Raw genomic sequence first — 23,123 nt, 5'->3', positions numbered from 1 at the left:
ACCCCACACAGTAAAGGACGTTGTAATGTTCCTTCCAGAACTCTTTGGATCTGAGACCATCTGGAAGCACAAGCGGTCGGCGTTCAGATCATAACTGAAGACTTTGTTCTTAAAACTAAAATTGCAGTTATAGCCCAAGTTGTTTGTAGGTCAGGCCAGTGGTAACTCGAGGGTCCACTGTACCCACTTCCCCCATCTGGCCCCTAGAGAAAGACTTTCTGACACCACCACCACATGCACTGTGCACAAGCACACTGATCACAGGTGAAGAAGCTACAGGTAAACCCTACTGAAGTGCCCAACTGGAAGCAAAGCCAAGGTAGCTTACCAGTGAACACCCCTGGCACATCTTTACTGTGGAAGCCACCTTAAAAAGTGGAAATGATAACCGATCACCAGATGCACAGATCTCAATGTTGAGTTACAAGAAATGAAAAAATCAAGGTAATATGACACCTCGGAAAAACCCAGCAACAAACCTTGAAGAAAAGGATATTGATGAATGAGTATGATAAATGTATGGGTTTCAATAACATATATACACTTCAATGAAATTAGAGAAAAAATGGTATGAAGTTCTGCAAAGAAAACTAGGAAATAAATCATGGAAGAACTCGGTCAAGTGAAAAGTTAACTGAAAACAGAATCAAGCAGTTTTTCTGAACTGGAAAATAGGTCTTTTGAAGTGTTTGAGGCATGTGCGTGTACACACACACACTAAGCATGAAGGAAGCAGAGGAGGCAAAATGGAGGAGCAGTTTACATCCTCACTGACCTGGAATCGAGCCAACTGGGAAACAGCTACAAGCGAGGTAAGTGCAGGAAGGAATGTGCAGACGTTCAATATTGTGCAGATGGGGATTCTTGGAAGAGCCTACCAGGGCAGTGCCAGTCGGTGCCACAGCAGTGGGAAGAGAGGACATGCAGAGGGAAAAAGACTCACAGTGGATGAAAATGAGCAGATCTGAACACAAACTTCCACATTTCTCAACCTGTAAGCATGGACCTGTGGCAGGGAACTACTTTGTGAAAATTACACCTGAGCTTGCTGGATACGGAAACATAAGCCCCTGCAGCTTCCCTTCCCCTCAACCCACAACAAATATTTCCATGCTGATCCAGCTAGACTCTGCTTGTGGCTAAATATGGTCATGGCTGGACACTGCTGCACATGCACAAGGTGATACTCAGGTCAGAACTAGGAGAAAGCTGAATTGTTTACCCCTTTTGAGCTGATGACCTTAGTGGATGGCAAGAGGGTCTAGAGATGGAGCAGATGTGTGTGAATGTACACAGGGATGGCCGTGGAGAGACAGGTCCGGGGAGTGGATTGCTGCAGTCTCCCACACGAGCATTTGAGTGTCATGTTCCCCACCCGCTTGGGGCTTCTCTGGGGCCACTAGAAGCTCAAGCAGTGCTTGCCAGCAGCCTGCAAACTAATGTGCCCGAGTAAACCCCAGCCGACACAGTGTCCTATCTCTTGAACCCTTACACTTGGCGGGCAGGGAGACCGAGAGTCACTCCAGCCGATGCTGGCCCCAGACCTCTGCAGCTGGCAACTAACAAAGCAGCATGAGGAGGAAGACAGAGCCACAGCCGCTCCTAAGGGCTTCATAGCTCAAGAAACCAAGGTCTAAAGTAGAGTTGCCTAAGTAGTGAATATCCACATTTGTTCACCTCAGCAGAGAGTTCTATCACTTTTAAGTTGTTTTTTTTAAAAACTGGTTTGTATCTGCTGATTAGTTTTCAGTATACATTTTTTTTCTCTATATTCTGTTTTTTCCTTTGCTACTCTCTCTTTTGGTACCGGGATCCAACTCGGGAACGTGCGCTTGTGAGGCAGGCGGCAGAACCACTGAGCTAAATCCCCAGCTGCTTCTCTCTTCTGACACTCAGATTATTTAACTTTTTATATTTTCACTACATTCATTCCTTTTTAAGTTTTTATTTGTATTACCTATTTGCCTTTGATTTGTGTGTATGTGTGTGTGCATATATATGTGTAGGTGATGCTCAGAATTGAACCCAAGGGTATTCAGCTACAACCCTAGACCTTTTCAATTTTTCTGTCCTGAGACAGGGCTTTTAAGGTTTCTTGGGATGGCCTCAGGCATGTAGTTCTGCCTCTGGCTCCTGAGTTACTAGGGGTGTAGTCTTGTGCCACCATGCCCAGATTTTTTTTTTCTGTCTTCATTTTCTACTTCTCTTGTGTTCTTTTGCACTTTAAAAAAAATATTTTGACTTTGCTTTTGGTTCTCCATTTTCTTCTCTCAATTGTATTTATAATCATCTGTAAAAAACTTTTAGTTTATATGACTTTTGCCCCCACCATTCCTGTAGTGGTTATTAGAATTTTGGATGTCATAGCTGGTACTTTTTTTTTTTTTTTTTTACCCTGTTATCATATCCAGTTCACTGATCCCTGTTTTTGTTACGATCCACGTCCATGTAACTATGGCTGGGAAGAGGAAGGGGCTGAAGATCTAGATCTCCATGTAAAAACTTCAGAGAGAAACAACACAAAGATTGGGGCCCATGAGGGGCCTCATAGAGAACACAAATTTTGACAAGACTCATCACACAGGTTGTAACCTGTGTATGCTGCAGTCTTCAACACAGTTGCCTGAGCCAGTAGAAAGACTACTTCTATAAAACTCAGAGAAAAGATGACCCTCAGGCTTTGACAAAGTGCACACTAATCACCACCAAAGAAGTACAGCAACAAGGAAACCACTGTGAAATCACTTGTAAAAACAACAACAAATCTGACATCCCAGGGCACATTTTTAAGAGAAAGTTGTTACTTAAAAGGCCTTTACATAAAAGCAGAAGAGATGCCCAAACCAACACATGAGCAAATCTCAATATAGAAATATAGGAAATATGAAAAAAACAAGACAATATGACTCCTCCAAAAGTTAATAACAGTACCTCCATAATAATTGATTCCAGTAACCTCAAAACAGACAAAATATCAAATATTTCAAAATAATTATAAAAATAAAGAGCATACAAAAAGATGTAATGAAATGAGGCAGTGCGAGATAGAGAACAGTTTGATACAGAATTAGAGATTCTGATGGGAAAAAACACTAAAAATCTTGGAAGTGAAAAGTTCAATAAGCTATATAAATTCAGTGGAAAGCCTCAACAGCAGGTTTGATCAAACAAGACAGACTCTTAGGGCTTCAATGTAAAATTGGCATTATATTTATACAGAAGAAATAAATGATGAAAAAAACCTTGCAAGACCTCTGGGATACAGTTTTTAAAATCAGATTTGAGGGTCTAGAATTTAAGAGGGGCTCAAAATGCAGACCAAAGGCATGGAAAATCTATCAAGTGAAATAGTAGAAAATTTCCCAAACCTTAAGATATGGACATCCAGGTATTGGAGGCATTCAGAACTCCAAACAAACATGACCAAGAATCAGCCCATGTCATGTAGTTAAAATGTCAAAAGTACAGAGCTATATGACTTAAGTTATAAAGATAAACCTATCAGAATGACAGATTTCTTTTCCAGCAGAAACTCCAAAGGCCAGGAGAACATGAAATAATGTATTTCAAGCTCTGAAAAAGTAACTGCAACCTAGATTATATCCAGCAAAGCTTTCCTACAGAATTTAAGGAGAAATAAAGACCTTCAAAGATAAGTAGAAAGTAAAGGAATTCATGACCACTGTTCCAGCCCTTCAGAATATACTTGAAAGGAATCCTACAGACAGAGTAGACTAATGAGTATTCAGAATCAAATGTCACAAAAATTAAAACTTGTAGGAATTAGTACCTTTTTTCAATAATAACCATGATTGTAAATGTTCTTTGCAACTGAAAGACACAGATTTGCAAATTGACACAATTCAACTACATACTGTTTGCAAAAAAAAAAAAAAAAAAATACAACTCACATGCAAAGAAACACAAAATAAAAGGAGGGAAAATGACATTCCATACCAATGGAATCCAAAAATAAGCAAAAGTACTCCTACTCATAGCTGCCAATGCAGACCTCAAGTCAAAATTAGAAGAGACAAAGGTCACTACATATTGGTACTGGGAAATGTCCTCCAAGACATAATGATTGTAAGCATATATGCACCAAACATCACCACACCAAATTTCATAAAACAAAGTACTCAACATAAAGGGACAAGTAGATCTCAATAGAATTACAGTTGATAAATTTGATACTCACTTTCACAAATACGTAGTTCACTCAGACAAATAATCAACAAACATCAGATTTATACTACACCATAGGCCAAATGGAGCTAACAAATTATCCCACACAAATTATTCCACAACAGTGGAATTACACATCCTTTTTGGTAATTCATCTTTCTCTAAAACAGACCATATATTAGCCCACAAAAGAAGTATTAATACAAAAAAAATTTCTTTTGAAATAATCTCATGAATCTTGTCACCTTAGCAGGTCATAATGGAATGAAACTAGAAATTAATAATTAGAAACCACAGAAACTACACAGATACATGGAGATTAAATAAGACTTGTGAATGATCAGTGGGTCAATGATGAAATCAGGAAATTTTTCAATAACCACATTTAGGGATACATTCATGGGACTGCTTAGATAGTCCAAGTGAAATAGTTATAGAAATAGAGGTAGTGTGGTCTGAGAAAATTCATTTATATATCAGAATCTATTTTGATATCTGGAAGTTTACAAAAAGGCTGAATTCTTCATGCTAATGACACTCTTTGTAACTCAAGTACTCTTCTCTTGGCAAGAGCAAGCTGAAACATCCATGAAGGTAAAGGTGCTCAATGTTAAATGTTTCTTCTAAGCTTGGATTTGGATTAAGAAACAGATACCAAAGAAACCAGCATGGTCTTTCTACATTTTCACTAACATTAGGACCCTATAGACTCATTCATCAACTATCTTTCTTAAAAATTTTTCTTGGCCCTCAAGACTGAAGTCTATTTTACTTTGTACTTTCACATTTTTAAATGAAAACTTAAGGTTATAAGTGTGTACAAACATTCTGTAAAGTAATTTTACTATGTAACTTATTTGGAGATGAGACTTTTACATATAAAGGTAAATAATACAAGTCAAATTTCCTTTTAAAGTCAAATGACAGAAAACTCAAGTTTTGTGCATTTCTTAATTCTACCAAGAACATTTCTTGAGCCACCACCGACAGTCTAAAAAAACTGCAAATATTAGAGATTGGACAACTGGAGGAAAACATGAGTACTTCAGGTGTCTCATCATATGAAAAGTTATCACCCTGTCAGAGCCACTGCCTACTTGCCAGATAATGATCTAGCATAAAACCAGTCCTGTCACTAGAGGAAGGAGGTCACAGTGATACTAAGTACATGTTATTTAAAGACAGAAGAAAAATATTCAAGTTTGAATTCATTGAGTAGGCTTCCCATCATTGTAGTTTCTTTTTCTACACTAGTCAATGACTTAATCTAAATTCTTAGTGTTTGGAAAGGGTTAATTGTCCTCCATCAAACTGGTATTAAATAATTTCACTTATAGAAAGGAAGATGTGGAAGAGGTAGAAACTGGGCACTACTAGTTCATATGTCTTTGAGTCAATAAAGACTAATAACCAATGTTGAGTTGGTTATTTTGACAAATGGTAAAAATAATCTTCGAGATAAATCAGTAATTCTGTTTACTAGAAGATCACAGGATATATCCATCATACTTTTCAGGATAGATGGTTTTTACTGTGGGACAAATAGGTTAAAATTATATCACAGGATAAGTTGCATTTAAAAAGAATCTGTAGAGAAATCTATGCAATATATAATTTTTCCAAATTAGTTTCCATTTGGGGAAAAGAGTTCTAAAATAGTTCCAAAGCAGTTTTCTCATCAGTTGAAAAATCCTTCAAAAAGAGAGCTATTGGGAAACCATAGTTTGTGGTGGTAGAAATGAAAAGCTCCCTCTGTTTTTGGAGGGAATAACTAAAAATACTTAAAGTGGTTAAGTTTACTTGGTACAGTTAAAAATTTAACTTTTCCATTTTAACATTGCTGTTACATCTGAAATAAACTTATGTGACGTTCTGGGAAAAAAGAAAAGAAAAAGGTCTTAGAATCAAATTATAATGGAAACACAACATGCCAGAATCTGTAGGATACAGCAAAGGCAGTTTTAAAAGGAAAATTTATACCTATGACTGCCTATATTAAAAAGACTGAAACAGAGACAGAGACTAACCTAGTGATGCATCTCAAGGTCTTAGAAAAACAAGATGAAAATCAACACCTATATAAGGATGAAATAACAAGGATCAAAGCTGACATTAATGGAGAGTACAAGAAAAATAAAAAAGCATCAATGAAAGAGTTGGTCTTTAAAAAGATAAACAAGATTGATACAACCTTAGTCAAACTGAGAGCAAGCTCAAATAACCAAAATTAGAGATAAGGCTATATTACAACAGATACTACTAAAATCCTGATGATTATTAGGAACTATTTTATTTCAACAAATTGGGCAGTCTAGAAGAAATACATAAGTTCATAGATACATATGAGCTACCAAAATTGCACCAAGAGGATATTAAAAACCTAAACAGATCAATAACAAGGAATGAAATTGAAGCGGCAACATCTCCCGAAAGAAGAAAAGTCTAGGACCAAATAGATTTAACCAAATCTTTAGAGAAGAACTAAGACCGATGCTTCTCAAACTATTCTGTAAAAGAGAAAAGAAAGGAATGCTTATAAATTCACTCTATAAAGCCAGTACCACCCTGATATCAAAATCAGTTAAGGGGGCCAGAGATATAGCTCAGCAGCATAGTGCCTGCCTGGCAAGCTCAAGGCCCTGAGTCCAATTACTGGTAAGTAAAAAAAAAAAAAATCAGATAAGGACTCAAAAAGAAAACTACACACCAAGTCCTTGATGAATATAATGAATCACCAATAAAAGTCTTACAAACAGAATCCAACAATATGTATATATTTTTTGGTACCAGGGATCGAACTCAGGACCTTGAGCTTACAAGGAAGGCACAGCATCACTGAGCTAAATCCCTGGCTGGCCCACCAACAATATATTTTAAAAAATCATACATCATGTTCAAGTTGGTTTCATCCCAGGGATACAAGGATGATTCAACATACACAGATCAATAAATGTAATACACCACATAAATAGAATAAACACAAAAAATAAATAAATAATATGATCATCTCAAATAGATGCAGAAAAAGCCTTCAACAAAATTCAGCAGTTCTTCATGTTAAAAATACTGAAGAAACTAAGTATAGAAGAACATTACCTCAATATAATTAAAGCTGTATGTGGCAAACCCACAGTCAACATCACACTGGGAAAAAATCAAAAGCATTTCCTGTAAAATCAGAAATGAGACAAAGGTGTCCAGTCTTACTACTTCAGTTCAATATAGTACTTGAAGTTTTAGAGCAATTAGGCAAGAGAAAGAAATGAAAGGGATACCAACAGAAAAGGAAGAAGTAAAAACCCTTATTGGCAGATGGTATCAAACTTCACAAGACCCTAAAAACTCAAGCAGAAGACTTTTAGATCCGATTAACAAGTTCATCAAAGTGGCAGGATGGAAAAATCAACATACAGTTTCCCTGGCTCCAAAGCCCAGATCCTGGGCACAGTGCTGAGAGCCAGCCCACCTGGGTAGATCACCTTGCTTTAGGATTTCTGCAGGCTGCAGGCTGTGCAGGAAGGACCCTGAGAGACCCTCCAGCCATGCAATGATTTTTAAAGAATTTGTTGGGATTCAACATGGCTGAATAGAGGAGGAGCCATGTTGGAGCTACTTAGAGAAAATCATCTAAAACCACAGGTAATCAGAAGAAGGGAGGGACATACAGCCTAATGCCAAAATCAGTCTGAAATAAGAGACTTGTAGATCATACAAAACACAACCACAGGACTTCATAAAACAGCGTACCAAGCCCACAGGGCTGCCAGCCGCGTTGCTGCCTGGGCGCTGAGCAAGAATGGCTGTACTGGGAAACCTCCAAAACACTGATAGACTGCAAAGGTGCGGCTAACTCAAGCCGCAAAGGATAGATTTGGGATAAGAGGACCCTTACCTCTTTTGCCTTCCTCCACAGAGGACACTGCAGCCTGGCAGCAAATGTCGCTGTCACACACAGAGCTGAGTGACAAGGAAACTGCTCCCTCCCCTACAGCTTGACAACAAAGTTAGGGACCACAGTGCAGTGGAGGTGGTGAAAGAAGTGGTGACCAGTAGCTTAAGAGAAAGACGCAGACATGTGAGATTTAAAGAGCCTTGTGAGATTGGCACTCAACCAGCTGAAGAGATTGAAGGAGAACCAAGCAGCCTTGGGTTGTATCCGCATTAGGGACAACACCACCATCACTACCCAGCCCTGCAACAAGGCCATGACAGAATAAATACGTGCCAGTGAAGGTAGAACAGAGGAGGCTGTGCAAAGACTGGGAAGAGCCAACTGTACCCAGGCCCAAGAGCAGCCTGGCAGTCCCTGGCCGAGGGTGCCACAGCAACTGGAGAGCGGCGTGGAGACAGTCACGTTAAGGAGACATGGCCAGCCACCAAGGGACGTCCAGAAAGCTGCTGGCTGAAGACCAGCCCCAGCCCCACATCCGGAGGCCGGGATCAGCCCCGTGCCCAGTACTAATCCCACTGCAGACTTGATGGGGTGGCAGCACAGTTTGGGTACACTACCTACCTCGGACTCTACCACAACTGTGGACACCAGAGGAATTTATTATTTTTTTTCTTTGTTTTGTTTTCCTTTTTCTGTCTTGTTTTGTTGGGTTTTTTTACATTGTTTAGGTTTTTAATTTTTATTTTGTTTTACTCATCTTCTTTCTCCCCTTTCTCAATTATCTCTCTGGATTTTATGATATTTTCATGTGAGTAAAAATTGTCTGTCTTTCTGATTCACCTTGATATTCTTTTGCTTTATCCTTCATTCTTTTTCTTCTGCCCTCTTCAGTTTCCCAAAGCTTGGACGATCATCCTTTGTCCTTCAGCCTTGCCTCTACTATATTTCCCTTCATTTATCTCTATTTTGTCCCCTATCTCTCTTAAATTTCACCCCCATGGTGTAAAATGACCCCACTAAGGGAAAACTCATTGCATACAAGTTCCTGGTTTATGTTGGCTTGTGTTATATAACTGTACATCTTGCTCCTATGGTTAGAGGTACCAAATTAGTAACTATCACACTTTGTCAGTTTCTAGGCTGTGCTTTATACAATTGTTACTGCTAATTGTACTATTTTAGGCAGGATGTCATACCTGTTGTTCTCCCTTGTGTGACAACACTGTGATTCCTTGAGGCTATAACCATCACCATAGTCCAGTACCAAAGGACTGGGTGCTGAGCCAAATAGAAAGCAACTTCTCTTCCTTAATAAATTGAGAAGGTAGGATCTTGGGACAGACACAAAGACCAAGAAACACAAATGGCCAGAAGACATCTCTGTCTGTTCTGAGCAACAGACATTTCCTAGAGAAGCCTCGATACTAGTGATAAAGCTATCTACCATAAGAAATTTACAAGCATCAACACAGAAAACAAAATAAAATAAAAAATGACAAGATGCAGAAGCAGAATGCAATCCCAGACCTCCAGCCCACCCAGGGCAAGTCCAGGAGATGAGAAGGCAGAGGAAATTGGAAGTTACCCACCTGAATTTTCTGAAATGATAGCAGCAGAAATTCAAAAAAACCAGATGCATGAGGCTATTGAGAAAATAATCTCTCTGGGAAAAAAAAATCAGCATACAAAAAAAACTGGTTTATACACCAATAATGAAAGTGCTGGGGGCCAGGGATTTAGCTCAATGGTTCTGCCACCTGCCTTGAAAGCATAAGGACCCGAGTTCGATCCCTGGTACCAAAAAAAAAAGTGCTAGAAAAGAAGTCAAGAAAACAGTTCTATTCACAATAACCTCTATTGGTCAATCAATAAACAAATTTAGGAGTAAACCTAACCAGGAAGTGAAAGACTTCTACAAGGAAAATTACAGAACACTTAAGAAAACACTGAAGACAATAGAAGATAGACATTCCATGCTCACGGATCAGCAGAATTATTGTTAAAATGGCCAAATTACTGAAAGTGATCTGATCACAGTGCAATCTCCATGAAGATACCAATGGCATTTTTCACAGAACTAGAGAAAAACAATACTAAAATTTATATAGAAGCACAAGAGATCTAGAACAGCAAAAGCAATCCTGAGAATAAAGAGCAGTGCTGGAGGCATCATAATTCCTGATTTGAAAATATACTGCAAAGCCATAGTAACTACAACAGCATGGTTCTGGCACAGAAATAGACAAATAGACCAATGGAATAGAATACAGGACACAAAACAAACCCATGCAATTATAACCACTGGATTCTTTTTTTTTTTTTTTTTTTTTGGTACCAGGGATCGAACTTGGGACCTTGCTCTTGCAAGGCAGGAGCTGGAACCACTGAGCTAAATCCCCGGCCCTAACCACTGGATTCTTGACAAGGGGGTTGAAGTATATGCTGGAGCAAAGACAGCCTCTTGAACACATGGTGCTGGGAAATTGGATAGCCATGCGTAGAAGATTGAAGCTAGATCCTTATTTCTCATGCTGTACAAAAATCAACTCAAAAAGAATCAAAATTTGAAACCCCTGGAAGAAAATGGGAAACACCTGAAATCATAGGCACTGGAAATAATGGTAAGAGTCAACAAATGGGATTCTATAAAATTAAAAATCTTCACAGCAAAGAGATCAATCAGCAGACTGAAGAGACCGCCTACAGAATGGGAGAAAAAAATCTTTGCTATTCTTTGCATCCAAATATAAAGAGCTCAAAAAAAATTTTTAAAACCCCTAGCACATACACTTTCTCACACAAAAGCTCGATCACTAATGGGGCAAATAAACATAAACTTCTCCAGAATTACAAATCTCCAGTAAGCATATGAAAAACATGTTTACTATTCTAAGCCATCAGGGAAATGCAAATCTAAACAGCACTGAGATTCAATCTTACCGCGGTCAGAGAGGTTACCACCAAGAACACAAAAAGCAATAAATGCTAGTGAGGACACACAGAAAGGATTATAAATGAATACAGTACAGGGAAGAGGAGGGGGGTCCTGCGGAGCTGGGGTCCCAGGGCTCTGTCTGGAGGAAGCGAGGCCGCACTGGCTGCGTGGGATATGGGCGCAACAGGCCTGGCTACCGGTCCCCTGGATGAATCCACCCACGAGCTTTGACCGGAGACTGTCCCCACTGTCACCCGGCTGGCCTGGCCCCCAGACTGCAGTTAGCGGCCCCTCTCCTTGCCCGGTGCGTTGCCCGATGCGATGCCCGATGCGATGCCCGTCCGCGGCGCAGTCCACCTCCGCCCGGAGTCCCCCTGGCCCAGGCCAGGAAGAGGACGCGAGCCCACGGCTGGGCCCTGCCCGCCCTGCCGTGTTTGGTGGGACCTGGTGCCCAGAGGGCCTGAGGTGTTTCTGCAGAACTGCTTTCCTGGGCTGAGGAAGAGCTTATAATCAATGGATAAAGTGGAGAACTGTGGAATACCTTCAGATCTGGTGCCAGAACCTTTTCAGTCATGGTGGAAGAAGCCATAGTGAAAATGTGGACACCAGCTCCAACATACGTATGTTTGTCAAAGACAAAAACGTCGGTCTAGGAGACTCGGCTCCTCCGCGCCAAAGGAGCCCCTGAAGAGAAAATGTTGCCTTACAGCTGGGATGAGGCCTGTTGAGGAATTCTTCAAGTAGAAACCAAAATTGCACTACTGAAATCCCTCAAATTGTCAAAATAAGCGTAGAGAAGGGTAATGATTCACGGTCTCCCCAGGAACAATACTCGCTGGAAGAGATTCCTACTCTGCACTTGCCCCAGGGGGTGGGGAGAAAGGCATTCCTGTTCCACAGAAAGCCAGGATTCATTGGATTTGGCTACAAAGGCTGGCAGAACTCCACGTGGCCTGCAAGAGGGAGGGAGGCGCTGGGAGCGAGCTCAGTGTAGGGCGCACGCAGCGCTTCCAGCACAACACCGGGAGGGAGCCGCTCGGCAATGGAGGCTGCGGGACACCGCGGGCTTGTGTTTCCCAGGAGAACTTACAGCTAGCAGTCGGAGCCCTCTTTTCCAATACAAAACAAACACGCCTTTCTGCATTAACACTCGAGAAAGGCCCTTTTCCTGCTGGCTCAGATTTAACCCAAAATGACATCTGATTAAACAGCATACAGCCCCTGTGAGCCCACATTCAACCTTTTTTGGACACGTTTGCTCTGTCCTTGGTTTCTACAGAAGATGAAGATGGGCTCGGAGAAGATGGCCTAGCATTAAAGAAGGAGTGGATGCCTCCCAATGCACAAAAGCATGCATTATATAAACTGGGACCAGAGTTAGCTCTGGGAATGATGGAAATGAGCGGGGACAGTTCTGCAGCTCCACAAGCTACCGGTGTCTCAGAAGAGGACACAGCACCCTGTGTCTGCACCGCTGAGGCAGAAGCAGCACCCAGTGTCTGGAAGCAGCGAGTGTTAGCACAGAGGGAGCCTGAAGTCCACACAGGGATCGCGTACACACTGCCTCCTGCCGGATCTGCTTCAGATGGCAGGGAACCCCTGTTACTGGGGCGTGACGGACCACAGGAAGCAGAAGACCTGGAAGGAAAACCTGAGCCACATTTTCACTCGGGGACTCTGTGTAAAGACTACCTATTCCCTGCGAGCTTCAGCTTCTACAACAGATCCCTACACACTGAAACTGAGCAGTGGAAACACAACTGCAGCTTTGATGCCCACGCGCCTATGTGTTTCACCTCTTCCACTGTAACAGGACTTCTAGGACGTTATAGAGATCCCAGCTCTTGCACGTTTTTTGAACCATTGCTGACCCTATCTCTGAATAGGCCCTTTCCTTTCAGCTTGCAGTGTATCTGCCCTGCAGTCTTCTCCAAGTGCACTATGTACTGTAGAATCGATGGGTTCCCTCTACCATCAACATCACAGGACTTTTTAAGAGTATCATTATAAACGAAAAGCTAGGGCTCACTGGTTAGAACAAGAACCAGTCAAGGCAAAGCATACTCTTCTGTCCCTAAAGTGCATTATCTAGGCTTGCTTTCAGGGCATCTCTCTCAGACGCACAGTATCAGTGCGAAGATTTCTCATACAATCCACAAGCTTAGTCTCTGTCAGATGCAATCTGCTGTTACTCAGACAAACATAGTGACTTGAAAACAACACGAGAGAGCCAGCCACAGGTGTTTGGTAAAACTGTGAAAACATTTGCCAATTTAGCTAGCAGTTTGGTTTTTAAAAGCTGTAGTAATTGTGCAAGGCAACTCCAGGGTATTTGCTACGAAGAATTCTACTTTTTACTAAAGAACAAATTATTACTATTGGATGCGGATTTCAACAGTGTGACTAATGTTTGAAATTATCTTTGTAAGAATTTTTCTATAACCTTCCAAAAGGAGTAATGTTTGTACAGTAGGTACTATAAATCAAGCTTTGGAAGTCCAATCAATCAATCAATAACAGATTGGTTACCTTTTAGGAGAGAAGAAAATAATTCACCTTTCTGGCCACCAGGGCATAGAAAGTGTTGATGTAGTTTATAGTGTGCCTCCTTTCTCTTCTGCAAAATGTACTGTTAGGTAAACCAGGTTTTCTAAATAGTCATTCTTAAAATTTCAGACTTACAAAGTTGGTAGTAGAATTGTATTTAAAGGTTATAGGTATTAGTTTTTTTGATGAGTGCTTTAACTTAAAATATGCATTTGGAACAGCTGCTACAATTGTAGTCCTGCACCATGATTTTTTAAAGTTCACAGAAACAGTCAAAACACTATCTCATTAAAATTGGATCATTTTCTGTGCCCAGGATGAGTTTATCAACCATGAAGGAAATGAAGACATTGCCCCAACATGTCAGGTAGAAGTAACTACAGTGGTTGCTGATATTAAGATTATTGTTGAACTATAATTAATAATTTGGGTGGCAGTATAGTATTTATCTCTGTTGTAAACTCTTATGGCTGAATTGCTTAGGTATGATTCATAGAATTTAGTGCGGTTAATTCTTCATGAAAAACCTGAAACCTAATTTGCAGATTTAAATGGTCATTACAATTATTATATCTGTAAATAACTTTACTTAGCACATTTTTGTCACTTAAAATAGTATGTAATACAACTTGAGTGACCACTTTTGGAAGTATTACCAAATTGCTGAGTTTGCTTATTACTGAATTGAATTTTCATTTTTGTCTTAGACATTTGCACTATAGTAGCGCAATCCATTCTTATGTCCTTTTGTTGATGTGCTCCACACAGCTAGTTCCCTTACCAGCTGTTCCAGAAGGTCATTTGATATCCCTATGGCAATTGCCAAGGCTGCAAAAGAGAAAAACTGTGTTTGTGTGCAACACTAACCCTTTGACTGATAATGCATGTTTCTGCTTGCTGTGCCTTGTTATGACTGATTTTTTTGGCTGATAATGTTTGTTGTTCTCCTTGTATATCTGCTGTTTTACACATTTGCAATTATTTCTCTTGTACATGGAATGATTTAGGAGTTTTAAATAAACAATACCTGAAAACCTACTATAGTTAATTCACATTTACCTACAGTCTAATACTGATTCACCTGAATGGTTTTCTAATAATATAGTGTGGAACAGTATAGTGAAATTTACAGTGCAGTTTAGGTTACAACAGAAAATTCGTAGAGAATTAATAAAAAGTATTGACTTAGTTACTTGTTACTAAAAGATTGAAACTGTATTATAGTAAATGAGTATTTATAGCAGTTTCATTAGAAATAGACTAAATAGGGCCAGGGATGTAGCTCAGTGGTGCCACTGCCTTGAAAGTGCAAGGTCCCAAGTTCAATCCCCAGTACCAAAAAAAAAAAAAATTTAAATAAAGACTTATGAACTAATAATACATCAATCTGCACCATTTATTGGTTGGGGGACCATTTTACTGATAATAAATGCCCAAAATGTAGAACTTTAATCAAAGACCTGTCCATTTTAATGCAAAAAGGATTGAAGCAACTTAAAATTTATTTCTAGTGGAAGTCCCTAAAGAACATATACCAAAGTGTTTGAGAACTTCATCCAAACCTACTTTAAAGCATGGTGTGAAATTAAATTATGACATAATTCTATTGCATAATTGTTGGATCTATTTTCTTGAGCATACTATGTAGCTAGAAAACAAATTTCTTTTTTGAGGCTGGGGATTTAGCTCAGTGGCACCATGTCTGTCTCACAAGCACAAGGTCCTGAGTTTGATCCCTGGTACCAGAAAAAAAAAAGAAATTTCTTTAGTCTAACGCTCTCCCAGCTGAGCTATCTCGGCAGCCTGGGCCTGAAAAGAAATTTCTTGAGAGAAAAACATTCATACCAATTACTGGGGAAGGACTATATATGCAAGCAAGATGGTGTTTTGAGGAGGTAACTTGACAACAAGAAAGCACTTGGTGTTTTTACATGCTGGTGACAAATTGTTTTGACTGTAGTTTTATAGAAAATATTAATGTTTTTATGTATTTCATACCTTTCATATGTTAAATGGAAATTGCTTTAAATGTGTAACTATAAGTTGTGTAAGCATTATACACTGTGCAAAAAGTCTCTTCTCTTTCAATTTGTGTGTAATGTTAATATATAACTTTTGTTTAAATTTCTTCTTCAAATATTACTGGCTTACATTTTTAAAAAGAAAAACCACCAGCATGAAAGTACACCAAAAAAATAAAATAAATTAGTACAGCTATTATGAACATCACTTATGTGGTCCTCAAAAAACTAAAAATGGAGCTACCATTCGATCTAGCTATACTACTCCTTGTTATATTACTGAAAGAATTAGTCAGTATTCTGTAAAGATAGCAGCATATCCATGGCATAGCCGTGTTTATTGTAGCACAATTCATAGTAGCTAAGCAGCCTAAGTGCCTATCAAAAGATAAAATGAGTAAAGAAAATGCAGTATATATACATAGTGGAATATTATTCTACCATAAAGAAGAATGAAATTATTTCATTTGCAAGGAATGGATGGCAATGAAGACAACCATGTTAAGTGAAATAAGACAAACTTAAAAAGTCAAATATCACATTTAAGAAGGAAAAAAAGGGATTATATGAAGGTAGAAGGGAGACTATTAGAGAAGAGGAAGGGGATTGTGAGATGAGGGGAAGGGTGAGGGGAGTAACAGGGGTGAAGTGATCTTTATTAGTTACTTTTCTTGTTGCTGGGACAAAACACCCAACATCCACAATTAAAGGAGAAAAGGTTTACTTAGCTCACAGTTTGTAGAGGTTTAAGTTCATAGTTGGCTGGCTCCAAGGCAGGGTGGCATTGCAGAGGAAAAACCATTCATGGCAGGCAGAAGGTAGCAAGGCAAGTAACAAGCCATGATGATAGTTTTCTGTCTCTTGTATCTTATCCAGGCTACTTGCCCTTAGGGAAAACTCACGGCAATCCTTCTGCCTCAGTCTCCTGTGTGCTAGGATTACAGGTGTGCATCACCACTCCAGATTAATATGCATTTTTTTAAAAAGTGAGCCTTCATAATCTTTGGGACACCATTAATGAATAAATACACTTTGGGGGTACCAAGAAGAGAAAAGGGGGAAGGTACAGAAAACTTTTCTTTTCTCTTTTTTTTTTTGGTACTGGGGATCACACTCAGGAGCTTGTGCTTTCAAGGCAGGTGTGGTGCCACTGAGCTAAATCCCTGGCCCTGTTTTTTTTTTTTTTTTACAGGGTCTTCCTGTGTATTCTGGGCTGGCCTTGAACTCACTATGTAACTGTCCTCACTATGAAGGCTGTCCTCAAAGTAATGGCAACTCTATTGCCTCAACCTCTTGAGTGCTGGGATTACAAGAATGTGCCACCATGCCTGGCAGAAAATCTTGTCAATGAAATAATAGTTGCAAGCTTTGTTAGTCTTAGAAAAGACATGGACATCCAATATAGGAGGCCTAGAGGACTCCGCACAAACATAACTGAAAAAGAACCTTCCAACATCATAGTATAATCAAACTGCCAAAAAACAGAAATCAAATTGAGAACTCAAAAAACCACAAAAGAAAAGGGGTCAGTCTCTTTGAAGTGCACACTCCTTAGACTAATATTGATTTCTCGGCAGAAATCTTACCTGTCAGGAGGGAATGGAATAATATACTCCAAGTCCTGAAAGTAAAGGTCTGCCAATGAAGAATACTAGAACAAGAGTTCAGAGTATATCTCAGTGGTCCAGTGAATGATTAGCGTGTGCAATGCCCTGGGCTCAATCCTCAACACTATCATCAGAAAAAAATAAGAAATAAAGTTCTTCCAAGCCTAGCATAAACTTAGGGTCATTCACTCAACCAGACCAGTGTTACAAGATATCCAGAAACAAAACAGAGAACTACCATCATGAAAATATATGAAATTATAAAACACCCTAGAAGAGCATATACACAAAAAACTAGAAAACAATAAAATCTTAGCAATATAGTAAACCACCAAACCCACAACAAAGAACAATAAAGGAAGAACAAAAATATTCAAAACAAACAGAAGAAAATTAACAAATCATCAAGGGCAAATCCTTACCTATCAATAATAACCTGGGATGTAAATGGACTAAATTCTCCAGTTAAAAAGATTCAGAATGGCTGAGTGGACAAAATACCAAGACTGAATGATATGTTGTCTACAAGAAAGTCACTTCACCAGTGAAGACTCAATGTTAAAAATGAAAGAATGAAAAAAGATAAACCATGCAAATGGAAACCAAGAGTGAACAGGAGTAGTATTTATGTCATGTAAAATGGATTTTAAGACAAAAATTATAATAAGAGACACAGATAGTCACTATGTAATGATCAATGGGTCAATCCAGTAAGAAGACAATGATTGGAAACATACAAGTACCCAATGCAGCAGCACCCAATTTTATAAGACAAACACTATTAGATCTAAAGTAACAATGAATACCAGTAACATTGGGGGATTTCAAACACTCCACATTCATCAATGGACTATGCACACACAGAGATCACACATACACACACACACAAAATGTTAATGTGAAACTGTACTATAGAGTTAATGGACCTCAAAGACATTCATAGAGCATGTCATCCAAGAGCTTCAGAACATACATTCTTTTCATCAGCACATGGAATATATTATATTACACAAAACAAGTCTTACCAAATTAAAAAAGATAAAATCATATCATGTACCTTCTCTGATCACAATGTAAAACAACTAAAAGCTAACAACAGAATAAACTTTATAAATTATACAAATACATAGAGATTGAACAACACATTTCTTAACAAAAAATGAGTCACTGAAGAAAATCAAAAGGAAAATTTTTAAATGTTTTAAAGACAAATGGAAACATAACCTACAAAAATTTATGAAATATAGCAAAAGCAATGTTAATAGGAAAGTGATGCCACATAGAGTGGTAAACACCTATAGTCCTAGCTGCTCAGAAGGATTTCTGAAGCCTGCGCAATTGAGATCAGACTAGGCAACAGAGTGAGGCTCCATTTAAAAAATAATAAAGGGAAGCTTATAGCAATAAGGACCTATATAATAACATAGATTTAAAATAAACCACCTAACAAAGCATTTAAAGTACTTAGAAAAGCAAGATGAAACCAAACCCCAAACTAGTAGAAATAAATAACAAAGATCAGAGCTGAAATAAACAAAATAGAGATTAAGCAATTGATAACAAAGACCAATGAAAAAAAATTTTTTTTTGGTACCAGGGATTGAACTCGGGTCCTTGCACTTGTAGGGCAGGGGGCAGAACCACTGAGCTAAATCCCCAGCCTCTGAAAAAATTTCTTTAAAAAGATAAATTTAATAAAATTTTAACTACGCTAAGAATAAAAGACCCAAGTAAAATCTTAAATGAAAAAGGACATGCTACAACTGATACCACAGAAATACAAAGGATCATTGGAGCCTATTATTGAATAACTATACATGAACAAATTGAGAAGCTAGGAAAAACTGATAAATTCTTGGAAACATAAACTACCCAAACGGAAACTTACGGATATAAAAAATTAATAGACCGGGCTGGGGATTTAGCTCAGTGGTTTCACCGCCTGCTGCGCAAGCGCAAGGACCTAAGTTTGATCCCTGGTACCAAAAAAAAAAATAGACCAATAGCAAATAATGAAATTGGATTAGTAATAAAAATCCCATTATAGCTTATGTCTAGATGTCCCCTCAAAACCTCATGTGTTCATAGTTCAGGCTTTTGAAGGTGGCTGAATCATGGGTAGGTAATACTGTATCAAGGGTGTGATAACTGGATAACCTATCAGTTCACTATCAGTTCTGGATGTGACTCTGGTTCTGGATGTGGCTGAATGGATTTATTGAAGACAGAAGATCTATCCTGGGTATGAGTGCCACCAACCAATGAGCTTATAGCCTGAATGGAATAAAAAGAGAAGGCTCCCTATTTTGCTGCCTCCTGCCTGCCATGCCATGGACTGTTTCTCCTCTGCGATGCCCCTCTCTGACATGTTGCCCTGCCTTGGAACCAGCCAACTATGGACTGAAACCTCTACAAACTGTGAACCAAAATAACCCTTTCCTCCTTTGACTTGTGGGTGTCAGGCATTCTGTGCTAGCAATAGGAAAAGTAATTAAGACATCCCCCAACAAAGATAAGCCCAAGATTAAAGGTGTCACTAGTTACTGCTGAATTTTGCCAAATTTTTTGTGTATTTTTTCACTTTTTGAGTTGGAGGCTCACAGTTTTGCCCAGACTGGTCCTGACCTCATGAACCTCTTTTTTTTGTTGTTGTTGTTGTTGTTGTTGAAAACTGGTTTATATTTTATTTTCTAGTTGTAGCAGTTTGCATCTGATTTCTTTACAGTATTACACATGGTGAGAAAAGAAACCTCTAAACCAGTCAGTACTAATTAGTTGTCATGATTCTATAGTAAAAGAGTTCATTAAAACTTAAAAATGAGATGCCCATAGCCATCAATACTAGCAAGTATAAACTTTCTATAAAGAAATATAGAGCAGTTAGTATTCTATAAAATATCTTCAAGCAACTTTGAGACTTCTTAGTCTTACACTGAAATTTTAAACAAGGTTGGAAGCAATTATGTGTCCACATGAATATACAAATATAAATTCTACTGTTCCTTCTATTATAGGAATCAAAGACTGCAAGCAAAAGATATGGTAAGTAGAGAATTCAGAAGACATGCATTTTCTTACACAGTCCTGGACATCAAAGTGAAAAGAGGCAGACACTGTTCTAAGTGTATCACATATATAAACATCTACATTACTAATTCTCCCAGCAATTCTGTGAGGCAGGTACTGTTCTGATCATCTGTATCTTACAGGTTTGGAGCCTGAATCTGAGATAAGCTGTAGAAAGCACTTGTGGTTACTGGCAGCAGAGGGCAAAGTGGGGCTGTGGTATAGGCCACTGGACCCTAGGGACCCCTGCTCTTCCCTTTCTAGCACACTGCCTCAAAAGTACTGGGGGTGGGGGCAAAATCCAATACACTCTCCAAATTGCTCAGTTCATTTTATACCTGAGAGTCTAGTGTTTTCTCACACATGTACTAAGCCTTAATTTAGAAGTTGTTCTTTCCTGAATAAGAAGGGAAAAAAGCAAGGACAAAAAGCTCAATGGTTGCCCTCTGAGAAGCTAAGGCAGGACTGCAAGTTTGACCTTAGCCTGGGCAACTAGTAAGACCCTGTCTCAAAATTTAAAAAGGGGGAGGGGGTTTAAGGTAAACCAAAGACACAAAGTAGTCTGCAAAAATTTGTGGGTGTTCCTAACAATATAAATGAAACTTACCCTTACTGAGCAGTATAAACATCTTAAATTAATATAAATCCTTTTAATTATTTGACAGTCAGGTAACACAAGGAACCTCATTTTCATTCTGATACTTTTATCTGTCAGGCCACAATGCTGGATGTTGTTAAATCTGTACACAATACAAATCAAGTAGAACTCCACCTATTTTACTCAAAACATGCTTTTATCTATTTGATTACTCAGAGTTTCTCTGAAGTCAAGACTGACAGCAGTTTATTCCTACTAAAGATGTTATTCAACATCATAGTGTAATATTTATGTAAGAGATGAGATTAAGTTAAATTAGAAGTCACACAGTTTTTAAGCAGCTATTTATAGCCATGATTCCATAGATGTGATGAGTAAACCAATGGCTGTTTTTCAATAAAATATAAAAAATTTTCATCATGCATAGTTTATGAGCTTCTTAAGAAGTCCCTATAAAAGCTGGATGTTCAAGATTCAACAGTCAAGTAAATTTTGGCAAGTCTTTTTGCACAAATCCTTTGTTTGGTTATTTAGCTACTTTAGTAACATAACACCATATATTCTAAGTGGAAGTAGAATAGACTGCATTAAAAATGTATCCCTATCAAATTGATTAGTAATAATTATACCTTCTTAGCAGTAAGAAGTATTATTTTTAGACTTCAAATATTTTATTTTCTGAGTATTGCTTATAGCACTGTATTATGGGAATAAAAAATATAACCAAAAAAACCAAATAAAGCAAAAAACAAGTGGGCCGGGGATTTAGCTCAGTGGTTCCGGCACCTGCCTTGCAAGTGCAAGGTCCTAAGTTCGATCCCCGGTACTAAAAAACAAAACAAAACAAAACAAAAAAACCCAAGTTTTCTTGTGGATCACTTCCATTCCTTACTTGAAACATAAATCAGTGAAATGATACAATTTCCACATCAAATACTAGTTAGTCAAAGAATTTCTCATAGTAGCACTGTGTATGAGCTACAATTGCACCTCAACTATTTTAATAATTACTAATCTAGATTTTCCAGGATGTAAACAGCACTAGATTTAGCTGTTATTACCAACAAATGAAAAAATATACCACCAGCAGGTACATGATTTGGGGTCATAGTACTTTTTAAAAAACTCTTAAACCATATTTGTTAGAGGCGGTACGTAGAAAAACTTATTTTTGAATTGTACTATCGCTACCAAAACTGTATCACATATGCAGAGTTCAAACATTCTTTGTAAAATCACATGTAAGGATATATATATATATATACACACACACACACACACACACACACACACACACACACTGTAAATTCAGCAAAAACACTTTTAGGCATACAAGCATAAATACCCTAGGTTTAGGTTACTGAGGAAGACAATTGCCAAGTAAATTCTTCAAGGATGGTTTCTTCTGAGTTATTAAAAACCAGCCCTTGGTCTTAGATGCATGCACCTAGGTAAGTGCACAGAAATTCCACAGGATAAGAAACAGGAACCACAACAATGCACTGCAGTAATGTTTATAGTACCTCATAGTTTGAATTCAGAGTTTGCATACCTAAGAAAGAAAATTAGTTAAAAGTGAGATTTTAAAAGATCTTGTTCATTCCTTTGTGTATTACTTTCCATCACTGAAAAGTTCTCTGGAGACCAACATAGTAAAAGTTCCACAAGCTACATATGCATCTGCTTTAAAAAGGCATATTTTAATGTAGCTAGTGAAGCTTGACTAGCTCAGCCCTAACTTCATTTAATTAGAAAAACTGATAAACTAAAAGGAAAGGTAAACCTAAATTCCCAATACAAGCAAAAACAGAAACAAAAAACCCCACCAATCCAAATTGCCCATATCGAGCTCACTTTGGCAGCACATATACCAAATTGCCCATATCATAAAACCTTATTAGAAAGTGAGGATATAATATATTCTGCAGCATGACATTTTAGCGTATTTCACACAGTAGCTCTCTCTTCTATTCAGAAATTGAAGACCATCTTTTTTTTTTCTCCCAGCACCGTGCTGAGGATTGAACCCAGGGACTTTTCACTGAGCTACACACCCAGCCCTTATTAAATGTTTATGAAACATTCACTATTACAACTACATGATGACTTCTGAAAATAACATTGGGGGGGGGGGGTCCTGGGGATCAAACTCAGGAGCTTGCGCTTGCGAGGTAGGCAGCGGCACCACTGAGCTAAATCCCCGGCCCTGAAAATAACATTTTTAAACAGTCTTTTTGTTTTGTAAAAATAGCCTACATAGATATGATCAAAA

The 23,123-nt window shown here is 38.5% G+C and overlaps 1 long non-coding RNA gene and 1 pseudogene across 2 annotated transcripts in view; one reads left to right on the top strand and one right to left on the bottom strand.

Annotated features, from left to right (window-relative positions):
• The window catches only part of LOC110344786 (uncharacterized), a 94,475-nt gene that overhangs the window by 49,072 nt on the left and 22,280 nt on the right, over positions 1 to 23,123 (bottom strand). The window lies entirely within an intron of this gene.
• LOC101721756 (suppressor of cytokine signaling 5-like) lies at positions 11,221 to 22,988 on the top strand (annotated as a pseudogene).

Source organism: Heterocephalus glaber, unplaced genomic scaffold, assembly GCF_053883595.1.
Source record: "Heterocephalus glaber isolate CG9 unplaced genomic scaffold, H.glaber_assembly_v1.0 deba00001606, whole genome shotgun sequence".
Taxonomy (NCBI): Eukaryota; Metazoa; Chordata; class Mammalia; order Rodentia; family Bathyergidae; genus Heterocephalus; species Heterocephalus glaber.
Note: the sequence above shows the minus strand (reverse complement) of the source record. Positions and strands in the feature narration are given on the sequence as shown.